Source organism: Dendropsophus ebraccatus, chromosome 3 (assembly GCF_027789765.1).
Source record: "Dendropsophus ebraccatus isolate aDenEbr1 chromosome 3, aDenEbr1.pat, whole genome shotgun sequence".
Lineage (NCBI taxonomy): Eukaryota > Metazoa > Chordata > Amphibia > Anura > Hylidae > Dendropsophus > Dendropsophus ebraccatus.
Genome location: NC_091456.1, coordinates 139,102,231 through 139,126,321, shown reverse-complemented (window position 1 = coordinate 139,126,321; position 24,091 = coordinate 139,102,231). Strand labels below are relative to the sequence as shown.

General features: G+C 43.0%; 1 long non-coding RNA gene across 1 annotated transcript; it reads left to right on the top strand.

Moving 5' to 3' along the window:
* The first annotated feature begins 289 nt into the window (after positions 1-289).
* LOC138787354 (uncharacterized) lies at positions 290-18,097 on the top strand. Its single transcript, XR_011362349.1, has 3 exons — positions 290-370; positions 3,198-3,252; positions 17,892-18,097. It is a non-coding gene; the product is annotated as an uncharacterized lncRNA (long non-coding RNA).
* The last annotated feature ends 5,994 nt before the right edge of the window (positions 18,098-24,091 follow it).

Genomic DNA, 24,091 nt, shown 5'->3' with positions numbered 1-24,091 from the left:
GTTATCCAGTGCTACAAAAACATGGTCACTTTTGCCCCACTCTGGAGAGTTCAGTTGTGGTCTGCAATTAGGCTCCATTTACTTAAATGGAACTGAGTTTCAAACCCCACCCAAACTGTAGACAAGAGTGGTGCAAAAGTGGCCATGTTTTTTTTTAGCACTGGATAACCTCTTTAAAGAGACCCTGTCAGCAGGTTTAGGCTGTCCTATCTAAGGGTTCCATAAACTAGTGACAGAGAGCCCACCAGCTTCTGATTGGCAGTTATCTATGCTTGCAGTCAACTGACAATCAGCAGCTGGAGGGCAGGGGGAGGGATGTGGCAAGAATCCTGTTCTCCTGCATATTAGGAGAACGGCTGAACAAAATGATGTAAGTAGTATACTGATCTGGTCAGCATTTCTGTCACTGGTTTATGCTGCCCTCATTTAAGGCAGAATAAACCTAGCCACAGTGTTAGGATTGGGACTCAGAGACACAGGACAAGAGAAGCCCTAACACTGTCACCCGCTGTCCCTTCCTTTTGGAGTATTCAGCTCCAAGCCAAGCCAAAATCAGGAAAACCAGGGTTTAACAAACAGGGATACAATGCTAGCTTAGTGACACTCAAAGAGGTTCTATCGCAGGCAAGGAGGATGATGAGGAAAGTAGTCTTATAGAGGCTGGAGTCTCAGACCCAGGCGTGATTAGGGACCCCTTACTGAGCTGACTGGCGGAGCCGTCCATCTGTTATGCCTTATCATGTGGATACTGTGGACAGGGTATAGCTTCTCCATAGAGGAATACTCCTTTAACACACTTGGAGCGGTAACACATCTAGTTAAAGTGCTATGACTGGCTGTTAACTCTGCTACATCTGTATATACTGGTGTAGCCTTTAACTGTAATCCTACGTGTGGTGATAAAGAGGAGACTGCTGAAAAGTTTTCTCTACAGAATAGGAAGTGTAAGCTTATTATTAGACTTAAATAAATACTGAAAGATTTCAGTATTTTTTTTTTAAGCAATATAGATAATAAAAGGAAAAATGCTTAAAAAAGTCATGAAAAATTATTCTATTTTATAATGACACATTATAAAGAGAAAAAGGAAAAAATAAAGAGAAAAAATATCAGAAAAACCATGGAAAGTGTTAGGATTGTAGCATCAGAAAGTCATAATTTTAAATCTGTAAAAGGGCCCCCTACCTATAATGTACATCAGCAACCTCTGCGCCCCTGATAGCTACACCCCTGGACATAGTACATTTATGCAGCTTTCTTATAGCCATTGCTTTGTATTTTATGCATTATGCATTTGTTTTGTAATGAATTTGTCCCGAGTAATAGGGTGCGCATATAAAATTGTATGCACACCACTCCAGCTATTATGGTATTCATGTTCATAATGGGTCATATAATGAATAATCAATTTAAATTTTAATCCAGTTATGCAAAATTTGTTTTCAGTAATAAGAACGTACTTACCAAATTCAAATGTATTGACTGCAAAGGTTGCAGATTTGTTTCCAAAGCAAATCCAGGCGTCACTGCCTAGTAAGACTACATTTCCTTAATTGGCTAGATCGTAATTTATAACCCATGGTAAAATCTCTCTTTTTCCATCCTGTCCATTTTCATGCTGACTTGTGGCCATGACGTGAAGGCTAACCTTTTACCCGATGCAGTTGACAATGAATGATGTTATATCAGAAGCAGCACATTTTATAGAACGTTCAATTAAACTATAATGGTATATAGATAATAGTGTACAACTCAAGACCATGACGGCTGACATCATTAATTCTCTGCCGCCAGGCACTCAGACCTGCATACATTATCATAATTGTGCTTTCATAGGTGCCCATCCAATTCCAACATTTATAGACATGATAAGCAATAATCTTTCTTCCATATATACAAATGACACCAACGCTTGGGCCATACAATCATTTTACAAAAAATTGTTGGTCAGTTTGCAGGTGTAATGATGGAGAAGAAGTCTGTCATACTCTTAACAGCACAGATCATTGTTCTCAGCTATGGTTGTATAATAGTAGCAGTGGTCAACTTTTATGTTGATTCCCTGTTAGTAATGTAAGATCTATATCCATTACCTTGCCAGATGAGCTTGTGGCCACATTAGATAACTTGTGTAATCTCCTAGAGAACCCACTTCTCCTAGTAGTCCTTAGCTACTACCTGCCATAATCAGACAAAATATTGTTTGCAAAACTTCCCTAAAGGCAGATTAGGTGATCCCTATGTGTCCAGACACAATCCCAACTCTCCAGCCTAGACCATTCCTTTATATTAGATGTAGATAGTAAAGGTCCCCATACACCGCCACTCGGGACAGGTTAAGCCATCAATCTAAGCTGCATGGGGCTATCCCAAACAACCTGTCGGTGGTAATAGAGGAGGGCGTGAGGAAAGATCAACGCTGACCCCTTTGTTTTGCTAGAGATATGCTTAGCCATAGAGAACACAGGAACATGCAGCATAACATTCCTGTGGGGGGGGGGGGGGGCGGCAGGTGGGAAGGGTAACTGACGGCCAAATGATAGTTTGTAAGTTATTGAAAGTGTATGAAAGCCTTAAGATAGATGTTGTTGAGGAGGATAAATGTGAGAAAGATGATTCCTCAAATAATGACAGTGTCATCTGTACGAGCCCATGAAAGTCTACTGCCATAGTACCATAGTAGTGTTTCGTTTTCTAGGAGAGGTCCAAACCCTATGGTTTTCCCTCTAAGGATATAGATGTCTTGTCAAAGGTAAAAGCTGTAGGGTTACCCAAAGTAGCCAAGAAAAAAAAGAAAATGGAGCAGAACAAAACAATAGCCATTCACTACCTACAAAAGAATAGAGCAGAACAAGAGGCAATACCTGCAGAGTGCAGAGAACCATAATCCAGGTATGATACCCAGAAAGAGAAGAATGATTCTTCCGCAAAAGAGATCCAGTATCTGCATAGACCTGAAAGGCCAAAAAGCTATTTAAAACTTTTACACCTACCTAAAGACTGCCCTGCTTATGCATAATTATTATATTATTATAATTATTATTATTATTTATTTATTTATAAAGCGGCCTAAATTCCAGAGCATAGGTAGGCATGAATAAAGGAGGAGTGCACTGGGAAGGGGGGGGGGGGGGGGGGGACGATGAAGCCCCCAGTGCTCCAAATGGGCTAATTTACATATTTTATTTGGATTACAGTTCTCCAAAACGGCAGGACCTACTAAGAAATAAACACTGTCGTAGGAAAGATGAGGTAGGTGGCTGCAGAGAAATATCTGCAGGTTCGTTGGCAGGAAACTGCTGATAGTTTCCCTTTAAATGTGGGCATTTTATAAAATTGTAAGGATATTGGCCAAAATTTACCACTAACCTACAATATGTCACACAAAACAATCCCAGAATCACTTGGATAAGTTAAAGCAATACTGACCTATTACCAAATAAGGTAAAAGTAAAGGAAATAAGAGCAGACTAGGTGGACTTGGTGGCCTTTTTGTCTTTCTTTGTGCCGTGGCCAGTGCTTAACAATACTGAAAATACTTAGTACCAAACAAAAATATAAGAACAGTTCTGGTACAAAGTGCTACTGCAAAAAATACTTGATAATACTTCAGAGGTAGACTTGAGCAGACAAAAATAGAATAAATTGAAGACTTGTGTAGAGAGAGAGTGGTATAGGAGCCAGGTAGGAGCCCTTACCTAGTTAGGACAGTACTCTGCCGGAATGTGTTTAAAGAAATATTCTTGAATCTTGTAGTGAACTTCTCATACTTGTAGTGAACTTATCTCTTATCTGACCACCTTCTGCCTCCTAGTATTGGTGACCACCCTGAGAGGTAGTACGATTTCTAGGTCTTTGTCTCTAGGTGTAGCTCCAACTGAAGCCCAACCCCAAGTGGATGAGCGTCTGTCAGTAAAGTACGTCAGCTTAACACTGCTTTGCTTTACTGGGGATCAGTCCCTCTGCCTTTTCCTTAGGGGGTGACTGTCCTGACTGTAAAGATCGGCATAGACAAGGGTGTCTCTCCTATGATCCAGTTACCCCACCTCTTGGGATCAGCACTGCATTTAGCTTAGTTGGCTCTCCCTGAACTGAACTAGTCTAAGACTTAGACTCATCTGATCCTTACCTTTTATAGGGTGGTGTGACAGGAAGTGTGAGAGAGCAGAGAGAAGAAGTGCACAGTGTCCATATACCTAGTGCCTGCAGTGGAGAATGCAGCTAAAAACACTTGGTGTGACACCTGAACAAGCTAGTTTTACCTGGGTGTGTAAAAACAAGAGAACCACCCGTAGTGGGACACTACATTTGGACCAATTGTCTTGCTCTCCAAATTGTGTGCCTGACAGGAATAGTAGACTAAATGAGGCTTAAAACATAACTTTTAATAGCTCGCTAAAATCTTATCACTACTTATAACCAAAAATATTAAGAAAAAGTCGTGGCAAAACACTGTGACAACTTACTCCCACGTACAAACAGAGTATGGTGGATAGAGGAACCTGAAAACAAAATAGAACCAAAGTGTGGGTGGGGAAAGTGCACTCTGCACTAAAAGGAGATAGTCTATCCCTGCCTTTTGGGGTGGTCACCTCCTTAGCAGGGTGGCCCCAACCACGATGGCGGTCCCTACTCTCAAATAAGTGCGCGGGAGAAAACAATAAACACCATGTGTCCCTACAAAATAATTCCCCCAAAACTAATGAAATGAAATGAACCGTGTACACTCCATAAAATATGTACAATAATGATCAACAGATCCAGTTGAATATAAATATTCCTACGCGTTTCCCCCGTCTATTTACTACGGGTTCATCAGGGAATCAACAAACAATGATCATTTAATCTTAAAAGATATAAACAGATATTACAATCTGCACCACTACAAGATAAAAAACACACAATGGCTTCTGCTACACAATAACATGTAGTGTGATTGTCTCTCCCATGTGGTTGTAATGGTAGAACCACACCTACAATGTCAGAATCACATATGTAGAGACCACAGCAGTATATTGCTCAACCAATAGAGTTCAACCCACAAATGTTTAACAGATAAGGAAAACACTGCAGTATATATTTGGACCTAGATAAAAATACAAATACATATGGATATGGATATAGAGGAGCGATATACTCATCTAGACAGATGGCCAATTCAAGGTCCAAGGATAGACATGCCCCGCATGCATACAGCGATGGATGGCCTCAGTGGGGTGACAGATAGACACCCCCAATCAACGTTCCCGATGTGGGGTGTGTTGAGAAGCTGCTGGGTCTAGCTGTTTGCCCTACCTTAAATAGTTGGTAAATGCCCATCCACGGTGTAAGCCGACACCGGTGCGCAAACACCTACTTCCGCCTTGTGGAACGCAGGCGTGCGTTCCATCCTGTCCCTCCTTTACAGGATCTGATGTAACGTAGCCATGCGCTTCCGCCCGCTGGAACGCACATGAGGTAGATCAATGGACTGTTGCCTAAAGCTGGAGCGCAAGCTGCACTTGATGTGGTTACGCCCCCCGGGCGTGACATCAGTCGTCACATGACCGTAACATGACCGTAAGATAGATCAATGGACTGTTGCCTAGAGCTGGAGCGCAAGCCGCACTTGATGTGTGACATCAATCGTCACATGACTGTAACTTAGTGTAATGATTGAATTATGATAACTACGGTCCCTCGCTTCGTACAGCTTATTGCACGAATTATGATGTCCAGTGCTTATGGATCTATGCGGCTACATAAAAACAATTTAAACATTAAGCAACTAAACAAGAACTTTTTAGTGATACCGTTAGGAGGGATCACCAGAACTCACAGGATATTATGAATACAGACGGCATTGGAAAGAGGCAATGACCCCGTAAGAATTAAACATATTAAAGGTGAAACATTGTAGAGGGGAAAAGATGGTTCAAGACATAAGTAGCCGTTATGAACTTCTTAAGCGAAGGGCATTTACGTGCCATTGTGTACCAACCTTGATGCGGTGCATTTTTGGATGTATATAACATTTGCCACTCAAACATCTCGTGGTAATTTCCAACAAGCTAAGCTTATACCTAATAGTGTAAGGTGTCCTATAAACACCTATAGATGATGGCACGCGGAAGGAGGAATTTCTATGAGCAAGGCAAATGTTGGTGCCTTGCATATGTAAAGGGGCGATGACGATGCTGTTTATATGAAAGAGGCAAATGATAATGCCTCATTAAGGCCAGAGGGAGACACCGTTTTGAGGTGGTATATCCATCTGGCCTCCTTTTGTAATAATACCCTATCTACATTCCCACCTCGTGGGGAAACTTGTACCACCTCAATGGCCTGGAAAACAATACAAAAAGGGGTTAAAGGATGTTGGAGACGCATGTGAAGAGCTATAGGTTTATCCCTGGAGTGAGTAATGTCTCCAATGTGTTCTAAAATTCGACGGCGGAACTCTCTTTTGGTCTTGCCTACATAAGATAGGCCACAAGGACAAGTGGCTAGATAGACCACATGGGTACTACTGCAATTAGCAAATTCCCTATTGAGAAAAACTTTGGCACCATTTTTAGTGGAAAAGGACTTCGTAACTTTGATATAGTTACAGGCCTTACACCTGCCACATTTAAAGGTGCCCGTCGGTACATTCCTATTCAGCCACCCAGTTGGTTGTGAGGGTGGTGTGAAGTGTGAGTGCACCAAACGATCCCCCAGATTTTTACTTCTCCTATACGTGATACTTGGATTGCTTTCAACCATTTTTGATATGATTGGATCAGAGGTGAGTATAGGCCAAAATCTGCCGATTATGTCCCTTATCTCTTTGTGACAGGAGTCAAAGGTGCCGATGATGCGGGATTTCCCCTCCTCTAGGGTTCTCTTTTGTGGGACCAGGAGGTCCCGTCTATCTCTTTGGGACGCTTCTTGATATGCTCTTTTCAAAACTGATTTAGGGTATCCTCTCGTGGAAAATCGTTCCCTTAGGACCGAAGCTTCCTTTTTGAAGCATTCATTTGTCGAGCAATTTCTCCTCGCCCGTAGGTATTGCCCTTTCGGTATCCCTCTTTTGAGGGCTAGTGGATGATGGCTATCCCAACGGAGAAGGCTGTTGCCTGCCGTGGGCTTTCTGTATACACTGGTCTGGATCAAGTTTCCTGGGCCCCTTTCTAGTACCACATCAAGAAAACAGAGGCTGTCCTTCTTGATCTCAGATGTAAAATGAAGACCAATAGGATTAACATTCAGTTCCTGAATAAAGTTGTTAAATTCCAGATTCGTCCCCGCCCAAAGGATGATAACATCATCTATGAAACGACCCCAATAGATGATAGAGTCGTGATAATGATGGTACTGGTCGGAGAAAACAATAGTTTCCTCCCACCAGCCCAGGAGCAAGTTGGCATAGGTGGGCGCCACCGGGGCGCCCATTGCCGTGCCCCTGAGCTGGTGGTATATCCTATTAGAGAAAACAAAGTAATTGTGAGTTAGGACAAACTCCAATAGCTGTATAACAACCTCGTTGTGTGGCCTATGGTACACACTCCGACTTTTAAGGAAGTGTGCAACAGCATGGAGACCCATATGGTGTGGTATAGAACTATACAGGGCCTCCACATCAATAGAGCAAAACCAATGGTTTGGATCCAGGACAATATCCTGCAATTTTAACAATAGATCAGTGGTATCACGCAAATAGGAGGGCAAAGAAGTAACAAAATTTCTCAAAACCTGATCCAAATATATTCCAACATTTTGTGTTAGATTATTTATACCCGATACTATTGGGCGGCATTTTAGCGGAGATAAACCCTTATGTATCTTTGGCAGTCCGTAGAAGGTGGCCACAAGTGGGGTAGGGTTGTACATGAATGCCCATTCATTTTGGTCAATAAGACCATTCAGTTTTGCTGTATCCAAAATACCTTTCAGAATTCTCTGGAAAGTTGTTGTTGGATCTGATTGTAAAATTTTATAAGCTGTGTCATCAGAGAGAATCTGTAGGCACATGCTCTTGTACTCTGCCTGGTCAATCAATACCAGGTTGCCCCCCTTGTCCGATGCTTTAATTACCACTGATTTATTATGTTCCAGATCAGATAGGGCTCGACGTTCAGTTACTGTAAGATTAGACCTAAATCCCTGTGCATAGTCCATGGTCTCTAATGCTTGTACCACCACCTTGAGGAAGGTGTCAATAGAATCATTGTCCCCCAATGGTGGCGCTTTTGTACTTTTGGGTTTACAGGAAGAGAAAGGTCCATGGCCTATGGGTCTATTGCTTTCTTCATATAGGGAGTCAAGAACGTCAATCCCCAATAGGTCTTGTTCTGTAAAGGAAGTGTCCCCATATAGTCTCATATTTCTTAAATGGAAGAATTTTTTCCACTTAAGTGATCTTGCAAATAAGTGGATATCTTTCACCCAACCAAAAATGTCTGGGCGATTAGTTGGTATAAACGATAGTCCTCTTTCTAATAGGGAGATTTCTGCGTCGTTTAGGACATAATGTGACAGATTTACAATTTGCCTACTGGGCTGCTCTGATGTAGTCCGGAGTGTTACCCCATTTGTGGGCCCTTGGCTAAAAAAGAGGAGGATGTGGATGAGGAAGATGGCACCACTGATAAAGAGGGTGTGGAAGTTGGGGGTTGTATGATGGCATGATCCGTGTGTTGTCGGGAGGAATTTTCGTAGTTCTGATAGTTCCCTCTGGACCTGGATTTTCCTCTTGGGGCATTCCATGGTCCCCTCCAATTTCCCCTATATCTAGTACTGTAGGGGGATCTGCCTCTGGGGGCCCTACTGTTGGTCCTTCCCCTTCTTTGATCAGTATCTAAGTGTTCAGTATCTGAAGATGATATGTCTGTGTCAGTATCCCCCTGAGGTACGTTACCAATAAAGGAATAAGCACGATTTTCTTTAAACTCCCCCAAATCCTTCACAAATTGCCGGTATTTTCTATCCTTTAGTGTAAGTTTAAATTTCTCAATTTTATTTTGTAGCTCTGTTTCCTTTTTAGAGAAATCTGGCTCCTCTTTGAATTTTATTGCAGTGTCTATTGTCTCCTGTAGTTTTTTCGTTGTGTTTAATAATGTAATTCTTTCCTCATCCAACAACAAATTCATAAATCTCAAGGAGCTGCACGTAGCTTCCTGTTCCCACTTTTTCATGAGTTGTGCATTTCTAGATCGTTCAGCCGGTACTATATTAATGCGTAGTCCACGTGGTACTATATTGTTCGTTATGTAGCTTTCTAGTGAGCGTACTTCCCACCAGGATTTTACATTGTCCTTGTAATGTTGCTCTAATTCCTTAAAGGTGGAGTGTATTGTAGGGGTCACTTTATTCGTGTATGTAATTTGTTTATCGGAAAACACCTCCTTTGCTTCTTCCACCCAACCATCGATGTTGATGGATGTGGAAAGAAAACCTGCCATTACATAAATGCCAATAATGTATTCCAAACTGGTTTAGAAACCAATCTTATAACAAACCGTATTCCAAAACATGCAGACACAATATACGGGTCTCTGCTAACCACCAGATAGGATAGCCCTATAGTCACTAGAAAAATTTAAAGCCTGACAGGAATAGTAGACTAAATGAGGCTTAAAACATAACTTTTAATAGCTCGCTAAAATCTTATCACTACTTATAACCAAAAATATTAAGAAAAAGTCGTGGCAAAACACTGTGACAACTTACTCCCACGTACAAACAGAGTATGGTGGATAGAGGAACCTGAAAACAAAATAGAACCAAAGTGTGGGTGGGGAAAGTGCACTCTGCACTAAAAGGAATGTACCGACGGGCACCTTTAAATGTGGCAGGTGTAAGGCCTGTAACTATATCAAAGTTACGAAGTCCTTTTCCACTAAAAATGGTGCCAAAGTTTTTCTCAATAGGGAATTTGCTAATTGCAGTAGTACCCATGTGGTCTATCTAGCCACTTGTCCTTGTGGCCTATCTTATGTAGGCAAGACCAAAAGAGAGTTCCGCCGTCGAATTTTAGAACACATTGGAGACATTACTCACTCCAGGGATAAACCTATAGCTCTTCACATGTGTCTCCAACATCCTTTAACCCCTTTTTGTATTGTTTTCCAGGCCATTGAGGTGGTACAAGTTTCCCCACGAGGTGGGAATGTAGATAGGGTATTATTACAAAAGGAGGCCAGATGGATATACCGCCTCAAAACGGTGTCTCCCTCTGGCCTTAATGAGGCATTATCATTTGCCTCTTTCATATAAACAGCATCATCATCGCCCCTTAACATATGCAAGGCACCAACATTTGCCTTGCTCATAGAAATTCCTCCTTCCGCGTGCCATCATCTATAGGTGTTTATAGGACACCTTACACTATTAGGTATAAGCTTAGCTTGTTGGAAATTACCACGAGATGTTTGAGTGGCAAATGTTATATACATCCAAAAATGCACCGCATCAAGGTTGGTACACAATGGCACGTAAATGCCCTTCGCTTAAGAAGTTCATAACGGCTACTTATGTCTTGAACCATCTTTTCCCCTCTACAATGTTTCACCTTTAATATGTTTAATTCTTACGGGGTCATTGCCTCTTTCCAATGCCGTCTGTATTCATAATATCCTGTGAGTTCTGGTGATCCCTCCTAACGGTATCACTAAAAAGTTCTTGTTTAGTTGCTTAATGTTTAAATTGTTTTTATGTAGCCACATAGATCCATAAGCACTGGACATCATAATTCGTGCAATAAGCTGTACGAAGCGAGGGACCGTAGTTATCATAATTCATTACACTAAGTTACGGTCATGTGACGATTGATGTCACACATCAAGTGCGGCTTGCGCTCCAGCTCTAGGCAACAGTCCATTGATCTATCTTACGGTCATGTTACGGTCATGTGACGACTGATGTCACGCCCGGGGGGCGTAACCACATCAAGTGCAGCTTGCGCTCCAGCTTTAGGCAACAGTCCATTGATCTACCTCATGTGCGTTCCAGCGGGCGGAAGCGCATGGCTACGTTACATCAGATCCTGTAAAGGAGGGACAGGATGGAACGCACGCCTGCGTTCCACAAGGCGGAAGTAGGTGTTTGCGCACCGGTGTCGGCTTACATCGTGGATGGGCATTTACCAACTATTTAAGGTAGGGCAAACAGCTAGACCCAGCAGCTTCTCAACACACCCCACATCGGGAACGTTGATTGGGGGTGTCTATCTGTCACCCCACTGAGGCCATCCATCGCTGTATGCATGCGGGGCATGTCTATCCTTGGACCTTGAATTGGCCATCTGTCTAGATGAGTATATCGCTCCTCTATATCCATATCCATATGTATTTGTATTTTTATCTAGGTCCAAATATATACTGCAGTGTTTTCCTTATCTGTTAAACATTTGTGGGTTGAACTCTATTGGTTGAGCAATATACTGCTGTGGTCTCTACATATGTGATTCTGACATTGTAGGTGTGGTTCTACCATTACAACCACATGGGAGAGACAATCACACTACATGTTATTGTGTAGCAGAAGCCATTGTGTGTTTTTTATCTTGTAGTGGTGCAGATTGTAATATCTGTTTATATCTTTTAAGATTAAATGATCATTGTTTGTTGATTCCCTGATGAACCCGTAGTAAATAGACGGGGGAAACGCGTAGGAATATTTATATTCAACTGGATCTGTTGATCATTATTGTACATATTTTATGGAGTGTACACGGTTCATTTCATTTCATTAGTTTTGGGGGAATTATTTTGTAGGGACACATGGTGTTTATTGTTTTCTCCCGCGCACTTATTTGAGAGTAGGGACCGCCATCGTGGTTGGGGCCACCCTGCTAAGGAGGTGACCACCCCAAAAGGCAGGGATAGACTATCTCCTTTTAGTGCAGAGTGCACTTTCCCCACCCACACTTTGGTTCTATTTTGTTTTCAGGTTCCTCTATCCACCATACTCTGTTTGTACGTGGGAGTAAGTTGTCACAGTGTTTTGCCACGACTTTTTCTTAATATTTTTGGTTATAAGTAGTGATAAGATTTTAGCGAGCTATTAAAAGTTATGTTTTAAGCCTCATTTAGTCTACTATTCCTGTCAGGCTTTAAATTTTTCTAGTGACTATAGGGCTATCCTATCTGGTGGTTAGCAGAGACCCGTATATTGTGTCAGCATGTTTTGGAATCGGTCTCCAAATTGTGTACTGTATGTTCACTGAGAAGGAACGTAAGTTAGGTGGGAGATTAAAGGGTAATTACAACTTGTGTTATTGCTTTAGGAAGAAGATGACACATTTTTTAATAGACAGACATTAAATGTCTAACTTCTACCTTTGGCTCTCGTTCTCACTAATAGACTTCTTTATCCTTTATCATGTTTTCAAAAATCCTTCATCTGTAATCCACTGTTTATTAGCTTCAGGGTCTCAGTGCCATTTAACAACCGGATTAAACTATTGCTTATAGGGGAAAAAAAACAGAAAACAATTTTTGATGTGAAATCCAAATAGCATTTTTTTTTGTCATGGCCTGATATAGAGCAGCCAACAAATCCCAGGCCTTTATCTGATCAGATATAATACCAGCCTCTGTGCAATTACATCTTTGAGACTTTATCGTTCTGACTATCATAGAGTGCAGTGTAGCGTGAGATAAATATAATGAAGACTGCTGGGAATAACTTGGATGACGTTAAGCCTATTGTCTGCATTGATCAGGAGCGCATCTGTATAAAAGACTAAAAATAGTTGCCACTATCAGTAGAGACTTAAAGGAAGTTAAGGGCTCTTTGGGAACAAGACTGAGAGAAGGAGTGCTCCAAAATGAGGTAACATTGGTGTAATGTGTTACAGGTTATTAGCAGTCATAACAGCAGATTTATACATAGATCATCTCTTAATACAAGTAGCAGCTGTAACATTAAAGGGAACCAATCAGCCCGTCTGAGCTGATATGGTTCCCTTGAGCATTGTATACAGCACCTGGAGCGGCCCCGGCACGTACCGTCCGCGGCCGCAGCAGGTGCTTTATAACGGAGAAAATGACTTTTATTCCCCGGCTCGTGACTAGATACGAGCGGGGAAGTAGTCATGGTGGGCGGCTCCCCGCTCGTATATAGTCACTGCGCTCTGCCTGTCAGCGCGCTTGGCGGGATGATTGACAGGCAGAGAGGCCAGTAACAGACCTCTCTGCCTGTCAATCATCCCCTCTGAGCGCGCTGACAGGCAGAGCGCAGTGACTATATACGAGCGGGGAGACGCCCACCATGACTACTTCCCCGCTCGTATCTAGTCACGAGCCGGGGAATAAAAGTCATTTTCTCCGTTATAAAGCACCTGCTGCGGACGGTACGTGCCGGGGCCGCTCCAGGTGCTTTATACAATGCTCAAGGGAACCATATCAGCCCAAACAGGTTGCTTGGTTCCCTTTAAAGGGGTATTTTATACAAGTAAAAAACATGTTAAATCATCCCCCCTCCTGGAGACTAACAGTTTATTGCATACATGTCATTACCTTATCAGTCTCCTTCCCCCAATTCTGAGCTGCTGCTTTGTGCTAAATACACAGAAAATGGTGTCTAAGCTATTCCCCCCTCCTCCCCCTCCCTTCCGAGACGGCTCATGTAAACTGGCCGGCTTTCTCTGCACTGTGTAATGCAGGACAGTTACTTGTGACCTCATTGTGATTAATTCTCCCAGATTTAAATAAAAAGTGATCAAAATGTCCCATCTCTACCAAAATGGCATCAATAAAATTGCTCATCATGGTGCAAAAAATGAGCCCCCAAATAGCTATGTCGATGCAAAAGGGTCAGAACATGGCACTTTAAAGTTTGGGGTTTTTTTTAATCACAGAAAATATAAAAAAATATACAAATTGACCTGAAGAATATTGATAACATGTCAATTTTACCATATGCAGAATGAAGCAAAAACAAACAAACAAAAAATACATTTCCTAATTTGCAGAGTTTTTTTCACATTCACCTTACAAATAATTTTTTTTTTGTTTTTTTACAGTATACTTTATAGTAAATTGCAGGGTGTCATTATAAAGTGAAATTGGTACTGGGCAAAACAAACCCTAAAATACCTTTGAAGATGGCTTGAAAATGGTATAGTCCTTAAAGTGTCGTTGTCGTTACAAAAAACTTTTGATTCTAATAGAGAACATGTCAAAAGTTTTATCGGTCAGAGTGTTCAGACCTGCACCATTCTGGAGCACTAGAGGGGAGAAGATGCGCTGCAGCAAATCCACTCTCTGTTCTGAGTTAGAAAAAAGAACCAGACTTATAATGAAGCTCTATGGAACCCGACTCTTTTTTTCTAACTCAGAGCGACTCCTTCTCCCGATCCAGATCCTGCTCGTCCTGAACCCTCAGACCTGGACCGACCAAAACTTTTGTCATGTCTCTATCACATACAGGCAAAAAGACAAATTTGGTCAGCTCTCACCATGGTGGCCTTATGTACCTACACTGTACTTTGTCCTCTCCATGGCATATAATAAGCCTATGCTCAGAGCATGCAGGATTTTTAGTGTTTTTGTATGTCTCTATGACATGTCAAAAGTTTTCTGTAATGTCACTGTAAAGGGTTATGGAATATTCATGGAGCCTTTAAAGAGGATGTACCATCAGGTACATCCTCTTTAATCTGACCCACGGATTGAACGGCCCTGTTACGGGGAAGCCGGTGCCGAGGTCCGTTTTTAGAACCACGGCCCGGTTCCCGCGTACGGCGCCATTCTATCCACGGGTCCCGGGCCGGTGCTGAAGTACGCGGCTTCTTTAGAATCAATGGAGCTGCGTCATAGAGGGGAGGGAATTCCCTACCACTGGGGGCAGGCCGGACCTGTGGATAGAAAGGCCCCGTACACGGGAACCGGGCCGCGGTTCCAAATACGGACCGCGGCACCGGCTTCCCCATGACTCCGCTGTTCGATCCGTGGGTCAGATTAAAGAGGAACATAATAGGGGGAACATAATAAAGAATTTATAGTTACTGTTACCATGCCTTTGCAATGCCGATTCAACAGGCTCTCGAACCCCACAGGATATAATTTTCTCCCTGCTTCCTGGTATGTCACAACTTGGGTGAAAGTACCCGAGTCGGCTGATTGATAGTCAGCTCAGCCAGTCAATGACAGCAGTCACTAAGTGGGCAATCCATCAGCAGGGTCATGATGTTGCAGGAGGATGCTGGTGGGGTCCAGGAGTGGGGGCGCGGTGCTGCTGGGGCATGGGTACTGGTAAGTATACATTCTTTATTATGCCCCCACCCCCTGTTTGCACTGTTTTTTTTCTTTCCCTGCAGGACTTGTAATGTTCAGCTGTTGTTTTATACCATAGGGGTAGAAACACACACACTGGATCCGCAGCAAATATCAGGCTGAATTTACTGCGAAATCTGCTTCGGATCCCTTGACGGTCATTTTCAATGAGATTACTTACTTGCAGCGGGATTGACATCCCGCTGCAATATGTAAGCGATAGCCTTAACCCCCTGCCAGCTGGTACATACATTACCTGCTCTGCGCTCCAGGTTGCTTCAGGGGCTCCTGCCGTCTTGAGGTCCCACTCAGCCAATCAGTGGGCTGCCCTACCAGGAACCCCCCGTAGCAAGCTGGAGCGTGGAGCATGTAATGTATGTACCGGCTGGCAGGGGGTTAAGCGGGCTGTCCCTTATGTCAATCCCGTTGCGAGTATGTAATCTCATTGAAAATGACCGGCAAAGGATCCAAAGCAGATTTTGCTGTGAATTTGCATCGTGAAATCTGCTGCGGATCCGGTGTGTGTTTCTACCCTAAGGCTATGTTCACACTATGTAAAAAACACAGCTGTATTTCATAATAACGGCAGTTATTTGGCAAATAACGGCCGGCCGTTGTTATGAAATACGGCCGTGTTTTTTTACGTAGTGTGAACCCAGTCTAAATCTGAATTGTGTATTTGCTTAAATGGAAAAAAAACTGTGTGGGGGAATCTTTTTTCCATAGTTGTATAAAAGTAGTACAGACAGTCAACAGTAGAAATAAAGGAATGCTTATTATATTTTTAGTTATGTTTTGTAGACATATTGGGAGAAGAACATAATTTGCAAATGCAATGTAACTATAACCTAAGTTTCAATGTAATAGCCGGCTGCAGGCACTATACAACATCTGCAATACTGCCTGGTGTGAACCTACCCTTAGTCAGAGTACAGAATATGACTTTGCTAATAAAGTAATCATGGGCTGCAGGGAAACACGTGCACAGTCAATCCCCGTAAATGAAATATAAATAGGAAGCGGAGTGATTATTATTACACTGTGAAATTACTCACATTTACCGCTATTAAAAGAGAAAAACAGAGTGATTACATAATAACAAGACATAGAGTGCCAAATATCTGTAATGCACGTTATTTATTCTGTTATTACCACAACAAGGCACAGGGACCGTATAATGTAATTTAGTGGCTTTTAATCTACTGCTTTCTGCTTGACAGGTACGGTTAACCATTCTCCCTCTTGTCCGGGGATTTATGGTATTTGTCTTTCTGTCCTTGAGCAGACACGTCAGATCAATACTGTGATATATAAATGCAGCATATTGATAATATCTGTTAGCATGGAGTGGACGTCATGTGCCTATAGAGACAGATTCTGGATCTATATAGAAAATACTGGTTGTATTAAAGGAGCCCTACATTCTTATTAAATATTACACCATCAGCTGGAATCGAGATGAAATCCTACTTTCAAAGTGGCCATCTAAATTCTTCTGCATTGTGCCAAACAGGCAGGGAACTGCCTAACAACACCAGGAATGCTCTACTATATGCAGTGCCTATTATGCCATATATAATAAGGGATCACTTCTGCATCTTCTGCAATTAATCTTCAGAGTCAGAATCACAATGCTTTTTTTACACAGACATGTCAAAAGTTTTCATGAGTTAGGGCCGTTACACGGCCTGATGCACTGTGTAACTGAACGCTGATTGCTTACCGAGCCTATTACACAGCTCAATGACCAAGCAGTCCTTGCAGATAAAAGTGTATAAGTGTAAAATAATAAAAGCATTATACTTACCTCTCTAGGTTCCCTTAGTGTCCTCCTGCTTGTTCCGAGCATTCCCTGCTCATTCCAGTCAACGCTGGCTCTTCTGAAGCCATCTCTGAAGTGACAGGCCACTCAGCCAACACTGACTGAGACAGGACAGTGCTGCTGCCAGTGAATGGCTGAGCAGCCTTTTACTTCACAAATGGCTTTAGAAGCTTCAGCTACAGCTATGGTCAGCTGGGAAAAAACAGGAAGACACTGGGGATCTTGGATAGGTAAGTGTAATTCCCCCCCCCCTTTTAAATCTTTGTATTTAACATTAACATTAACAATCATTTATAAAACCAAAAATATACTAAGCAGAGGACAAGGAAGACGCAAATTCCCCCACCCTCATAGCAACCTTAGAACAAATACTACTAAACTTTAGACAAATCAAACCCCCTAAGCGAACCCCTCAAGCCGAAGCCACTAACTTCAGAAGAGGCACGAATGCAGGCTGCCAGAGGCTCTATATAAAAAATAAAAAGAAGGGAGACAGGGGACATCCCTGATGGGTGCCCCTCGAAAGGGAGAACCAGTTGGTAACATCATCATTAACTACAACTCTAGCAAAGGGGGACGAGTTTAACAATTTAATCCATAAAATAACATTTTCTCCCAGATCGAATTTCTCCAAAACTTTCCATCTTTCTCAACAGCAAAATTAGTGAATAATAATAGTTAATTGTAATGTGAGTTAGTGAGTAATAATAGTTAATAATAATAATAGTTCACTAATTTTGCTGTTGAGAAAGGTGCCAAGAGGGCATTGAAACGCGTCCACATGTGTTTAAACTAATGTAATAGCACCAATATCTACTATTCTAATATAGAATCTAACTCAAAGTCTCACCACTGGCCATACAAGATTTTCAAATATGGCGCCATCAAGTCCACGAGGTCCCGCAGGCAACATCAACAGCACTGCAGCGCTCAACATCCCCTTTGACGTGCAGGGAAACACTAGAGATATCTGCATTGCCACTCCGGAACCTGGGACATCTGACTCCGGCATACCTCGCTATTCATCAAACCCTCAGACTGGTGAGAGGTGTACAATACACCACAACTACAATATATATTATTTGTATCCACTTGGTGCTACTATTGCTAATGTTGCGAATACAGCAAAAATAACTGTCTTTGACAGTACATCGGCAAGTACATTTGTAGATCTCTCCAGCACTAGAGCTCTCACACGATTCTACATTTACACAGAGAACACAACTCTGCCAGGACCCAGCAGAACAAACTAACTCCTCCTCAAATACAAGAGGGCCTTTTTCAAGCTCTTTTTCGAGGTTGAAAAAGGCCCTCTTGTATTTGAGGGCAAATTGTATTGCGACCATTAGCTAGATTTGAAATCATGGCCGACACAACCCTTAAAGTGACTGTACCACCAGGCCCAGGCTGAAGCACTAGAGGCGGGCCGACCCACCCTTAGTGGGAGGAAACCCCCGCCCCTCTATGCTAGGGTTCCATTGGTTCTAATGGAGTCACGTCATGGAGGGGCTGGAGTTTCTGCCTACTAAGGGTGGGTCGGCCCGCCTCCAGTGCTTCAGCCTGGGCCTGGTGGTACAGTCACTTTAAAATGTCAGATGGCTCCTGAAAATGAATCTACTGAGGCCATTAACTTCACTAGATCCCTAATCCATGAGTCACATACCCAACAGTTCTCTATATACAAGTCACTCCATCTCCAGACAGAACAGCAGAGCCCCCCATGCCCATTTATCTGTGGTGTCTGAAACCTAAATAAAATAAAGCTGTAAGTGTCAGACGTCTCAGAACCTTTCTCGATATCGAGATGATTTCCTTGATCCCCATGAGTAGTCCTGGAGTCTAGCTGTAGATCTGGACAATTGTATTGATTCCTTGTAACCTGACATCGGCCAATAAATCCAGCGCTGACCGCACCCACTGATCAGTGTTTGTGACTGGTTACAGTTTATCCTATATCCTTCTGTTTTTTTCTTTGCAGTGCCACATCTATCCAGAGGCCGTATCTGGTATTACAGCTCAGCCACATTCATGTGAATCAGCCAATCAAAATCAGAAATCTGCTATCTGGACATGATTGATGACATAGGAATGCTAAAAGTAGCTTATTTCATATGCTAAATAGGTGTTTTGGTGCACTGAGGGCGGGGCTACAACCCACTGTCACAGCTAGCCCACTTTTCCTAAAGAATATTGGGGAAGTGCTCTGCTAATATTGGTTAGGAGGGGCATGCTGGTGGCCCTGCCCCTAGTGCACCATAAAGCCTCATAAGCATATGAAGGGGATGTAGAGGATTATAAGACATGGTGGCTTTCTTCCAGAAATAATATCGACCTTTCTATGGTTTCTGAGCAGTCAATGAAGCCAAGACAGGTGCAGTGTCATTTTTGGGAGAAAGCTGCCGTTTTTTTTTAATCGTGTTCTGCCCCTTTAATAATTCCCATATCTCTATAGGAAACATGTCAGTGTGTGGAAACTAAAACATAAAAAAAAAAAAAGAGACAACACATAAGATATGATTGTATTATGTTATTATAGTGGGATCCCTAAGCTGTTGATCCAAAAGAAGGCAAAAACCTCTGGACACTGGGGTCAATTTGTGTCTCGGGGAAAATTCCTTCTTGACTCCAAAATAAGGTGATCGGTCCGAGAACCCTGGTTCAAAGCTGCTGATGTGCATAACTAGCTGTGGGGTAATAGTAGTGTAGGGACAGGTTTTGTGTAGTGTAGGGGCAGGTGTAATGTAGTGTAGGGGCTGGTGTCATGAAGTGTAGGGGAAGGTATCATGTAGTGTAGGGGCAGGCTTTGTGAAGTGTAGGGGCAGGTATCATGTATCATGAGTGTAGGGGCAGATGTCACGTATCATGTAGTGTAGGGACAGGTGTCATGTATTGTAGGGGCAGGTGTAATGTGGTGCAGGTCTGTGGCTGATGGTCTTCTATGGTCTACTCTTGTTGCTGGTGGTGGTCTTGATCTGAAACCTTTTCTTGCCGTGAGGTGGATAAGGGAAGATGATTTCTTCATCCAGGCAATCGCAGAGGACTCTGGCTCTTTCGGATCGCCTTGGCAGGATCTTCTCTGCAGTCTTTGGTGTTGTTTGGTATTTCTGCTGGGCGTCCTCGTTGGTCATCATGAAACGCTAAAACAGGAAAAAGTCAGTGACAGAGTCAGAAATTCTCATGGAACTTTCTAGAAGTGTGGAGATGAGATATATTAGTAACAGGGATCATAGAAGCCAATGTGGCGACTTACGTCCGTCTTGAAGATGGCAGAAACTTGGAGACGGCAGAAACTTCACGCAGTAGGCAAGCAGCTGGAGGGTCCTCATATCCGTTGTCCTGGGATGTTGGGTCCGTAGAATAGTGGGAGACGTTGATAGAAGATCTAAAGAGAACACAATCCAGTGAATATAAGCTTTTCTATAGCAGGAATAAGGGCCGACATATCATACATGTAACCTGTGTACATAGGGGTCCTATGGGCGGGGGGGGGGGGGGGCATCACCTTTATAGAAAACCAGTATTATCCTCCACATATGGCAATACATTGTGGTAATGCCGCCATGGTGCTCAGGACCTGGAGGATTGTGACCCTGGTGATGATGAAGATTCCGTAGGACTGGTCCCCCGCTCTCCTCCCATTAGCAGCTGCACTGGGGCCTCTGGTTTCTGGGTCCATCCCATAAATACACTGACCGGCAGTAAAGCTCGGGCGCCGGCCATTCTCCAATACTCTTCAGGTGTCGCCTTCATATCCGGATGATGAATATCCAGAAAATCCATGTCCAAATCGCAATCCAAAAATCATAATCCAATAATCAAAAGCCAAAGGGTCGTAGTCTGGGTAATCCAACCAAAGAAATCACAATCCAAGTAGCAGAAGTAGCGCAATAGATCAGCAAAGCTGTCGCTCGCAGGGAAGTCTGTCCTCACTCACGGATGAGGTCCTACAGACTGAGTTGCCTAGTGACGAGTTGTTGTTGATGTTGTTTGTTTTCAAATCCCTGCAATCCTATTGGCTGATCACTGACCAATGGGCTGTGATGACACTGACATTTATGGACCTGTTCACACTATGCATCTTTGGGATCATATGTTTTTTTTTAAATCTCTATTTATACACAATGTTCTGTACAACACTGACCTGCTGTGTTACCACATTATATCTGTATAAATAAGGCCCAACTCGGGATAGACATGGGTCTCTTAATACTGTTACACATAGCAACCAACAGCTGTCAAATATTATTGAGCTCTGGGGAAAAAGAAACCTGCGCTGTGATTGGTTGCTATGGGAAACAGAGGCCATTGTTACTGTAAGATTGCTGGATATTCTCCCCCCTATGAGATGTTCTTCTCCTATGTAATAGTTACTGGTTTCATGATCTCTCTATCCCAGTGTATACTGTATACTGGGTTCTATCATAGTATGGAGGAACATAAGACTATATATACATGCCAGTGGGAGGCAGTACAAGGGGCGCTGCCAAATTTGCAGCTCCTGTATCACTGTATCACTGTTTAACCTGAAGGAACAGCCAAGCCATTGACCCTCCTCCTATAACCCAAGAATATTCAGAATACTATATATACTGTGGTGGGGAACCTGTCACTTTCCAGCTGTTGCAAAACTACAATTCCCATAATTCCTGGGCAGCCGAAGCCACGTTGCTGGTTTTCCAGGCATGATGGGATTTGTAGTTTTGCAACAGCTGGAGGACCGCAGGTTCCCCATCCCTGATATATACTATGCTAAACATCTGACCCCCTGGCAGCTCCACAGTATTGTCTATGGGAGCCCTCAGCACCATTGGTGCAACATTGAATGTGGTGGGGGAGATTTATGAAAGGGTGTAAATATAAACCTGGTGTAAACTGCCCACAGCAACCAATCACAGCTCAGGTTTCAGCTCTGGTAGGATAAAAGAGGATGCTGTGGGCAGTTTACACCAGATCTATATTTACACCCTTTCATAAATCTCCCCCGAAATGTAGATATTTCCCCCCATAAACCTGCAGTATAAGATATTATCTTATATGGGGTATATGGAGTCCCTATAGCCACACTATGTCCTTTTGAGAGAAAGGCCCATAGTGTCCTGTCATATGGCATCTACTGTATGTAGTATTGGGGGCTCTGCATCTCTCCATATACTGCGCTGTATTAGTATTGTGAGTATTAGTCCCCTAGGAGTAATGTGTCCAGGACAGATGACACAGTCTGTTCCTCTGTATGCCGTCATAGGAAGATGGAGATATATGGAAGGACAGTATGGACCTAGTGACCTCTATGGCTGCTGCTTTACTGCTCAGAGCTTGTATGGAGCTATAATACAGTCCTGTACATGAGATTTAAACCCCGGAGCTTGTGCATATATATATATATATATATATATATATATATATATATATATATAATTAGACTTGGAGTGATAATACGCTTCTATTCTCTTCTATAGACCCGATGGGCTTCTCCTCTTTGTGGATCATTCTCTTATTTGTGAATCCTCCATAGGTTGATGTCTACACCTAGAGAGATAGTGTATATCCCCGGGGTCAGAGGTTTAGCTATAGGGGTCACAGTAGTCATAGTTGTGACCGGGTCCCATAAACCAGAAGGCCTCAGGCTCCACTGCCATAGCACGCCCTTCAGGTTCTTACTAAGGGACATCTCTATACCTGCTGGGTATACTTACTGGGAGACAGCTCTACCTACTAGGGGGCAACTATACCTACTGCGGCAACTCTTATTTACTAGGGGGCAGGTGTACCTACTGGGGACAAGTATACATACTTGAGGACAGCAGTATATATAGGGGACATCTATACATTCTTTGGAAATGCTACTGCTACGCCCTAGCCCCTAGGGGCCACTCCGCAGTATAGATGGTGCTAACAGGCAGGAACCGGGGCAGCTGTAGGATAATGTGGTCACGGTGTAGGCACGAGGGTGATACAGCTGGAAACCGGGCTCCTGACCATGCAGGAATACTGGGCATGCGATTCTTTGTTGTCCTTAGTCAGGGCACCAATTATCACACCAATGCCAAGGTTCAGAAACAACGGTAGTTGTATATTTATTGTAACGGTGGTAACTAGTAGCAACAGTCTCTCCGGATGCAACCGGGAATAAGGCAATCTTGAATAAAGCAGAGTAATGGGTGATGCTGCAAAAGGCTGTGAGAGTAGCGTGCTGAATGATGGGAGTAGTAGTGATACGGAAGTTGAGATGCTGGGTGGAATGAGACTTGAATGAAATACTTGTTGTTGATGATTTGAGAAGATGATGATGAGAGGAACTGAAGAATGACTGAAGAATCGACACCCAGATGAGAATCTTGACACTTGAGACAGGAACACAGCCAGTGGACTGAAGCAGCAGAGCACACGCAGGCAGGGAGAGAGGACAAACACACAACCTATCCCCTATGGGATAGGAGATAGACTGAGGTAGAACAGGAAGTCACATGGTAACCCCAGCCAAAAGCTCGATGACCATTGGAGTTACCATGGAAGCAGGGCACAGTCACGTGACATCCAGCCATTGCATCATCACACCATTAGGCATATACAGAGAAATATACATGAGAAGTACCATACTTGAACACTAGGAGGTGACATAATACCATTAGACACTGATACCTGAATATACATGCAATAAATGAATGAAATAGCAGACCTGAATACTGCAGGGGTGACACAATACACGCAGTTTGCAGTGGACCATAGCTTTCCAGAACAGAACTGGTTGTAAAAAAAGTATGAGCATAAGAAGGGCTGTTCTGGGACACTGCACTACACCTAGTGGGGGACAACTGTGTACTTAATGCAGGGCAATTCTAACTACTGCTAGATCGGTGCTCGTTTACTGGGCCCATTACATGGCCCGATAGTTGTTTATAAAGGGCTGCTCGGACATCATTACTGATGTTCGTGCAGCCTTTGCCTAAACAGTTACATTACCTACCCACATTTCCTGTCTCCTCCTGTGTTCTGCATGCTTCCTCCCTGGTCCCACGCAATACAGCTTCAG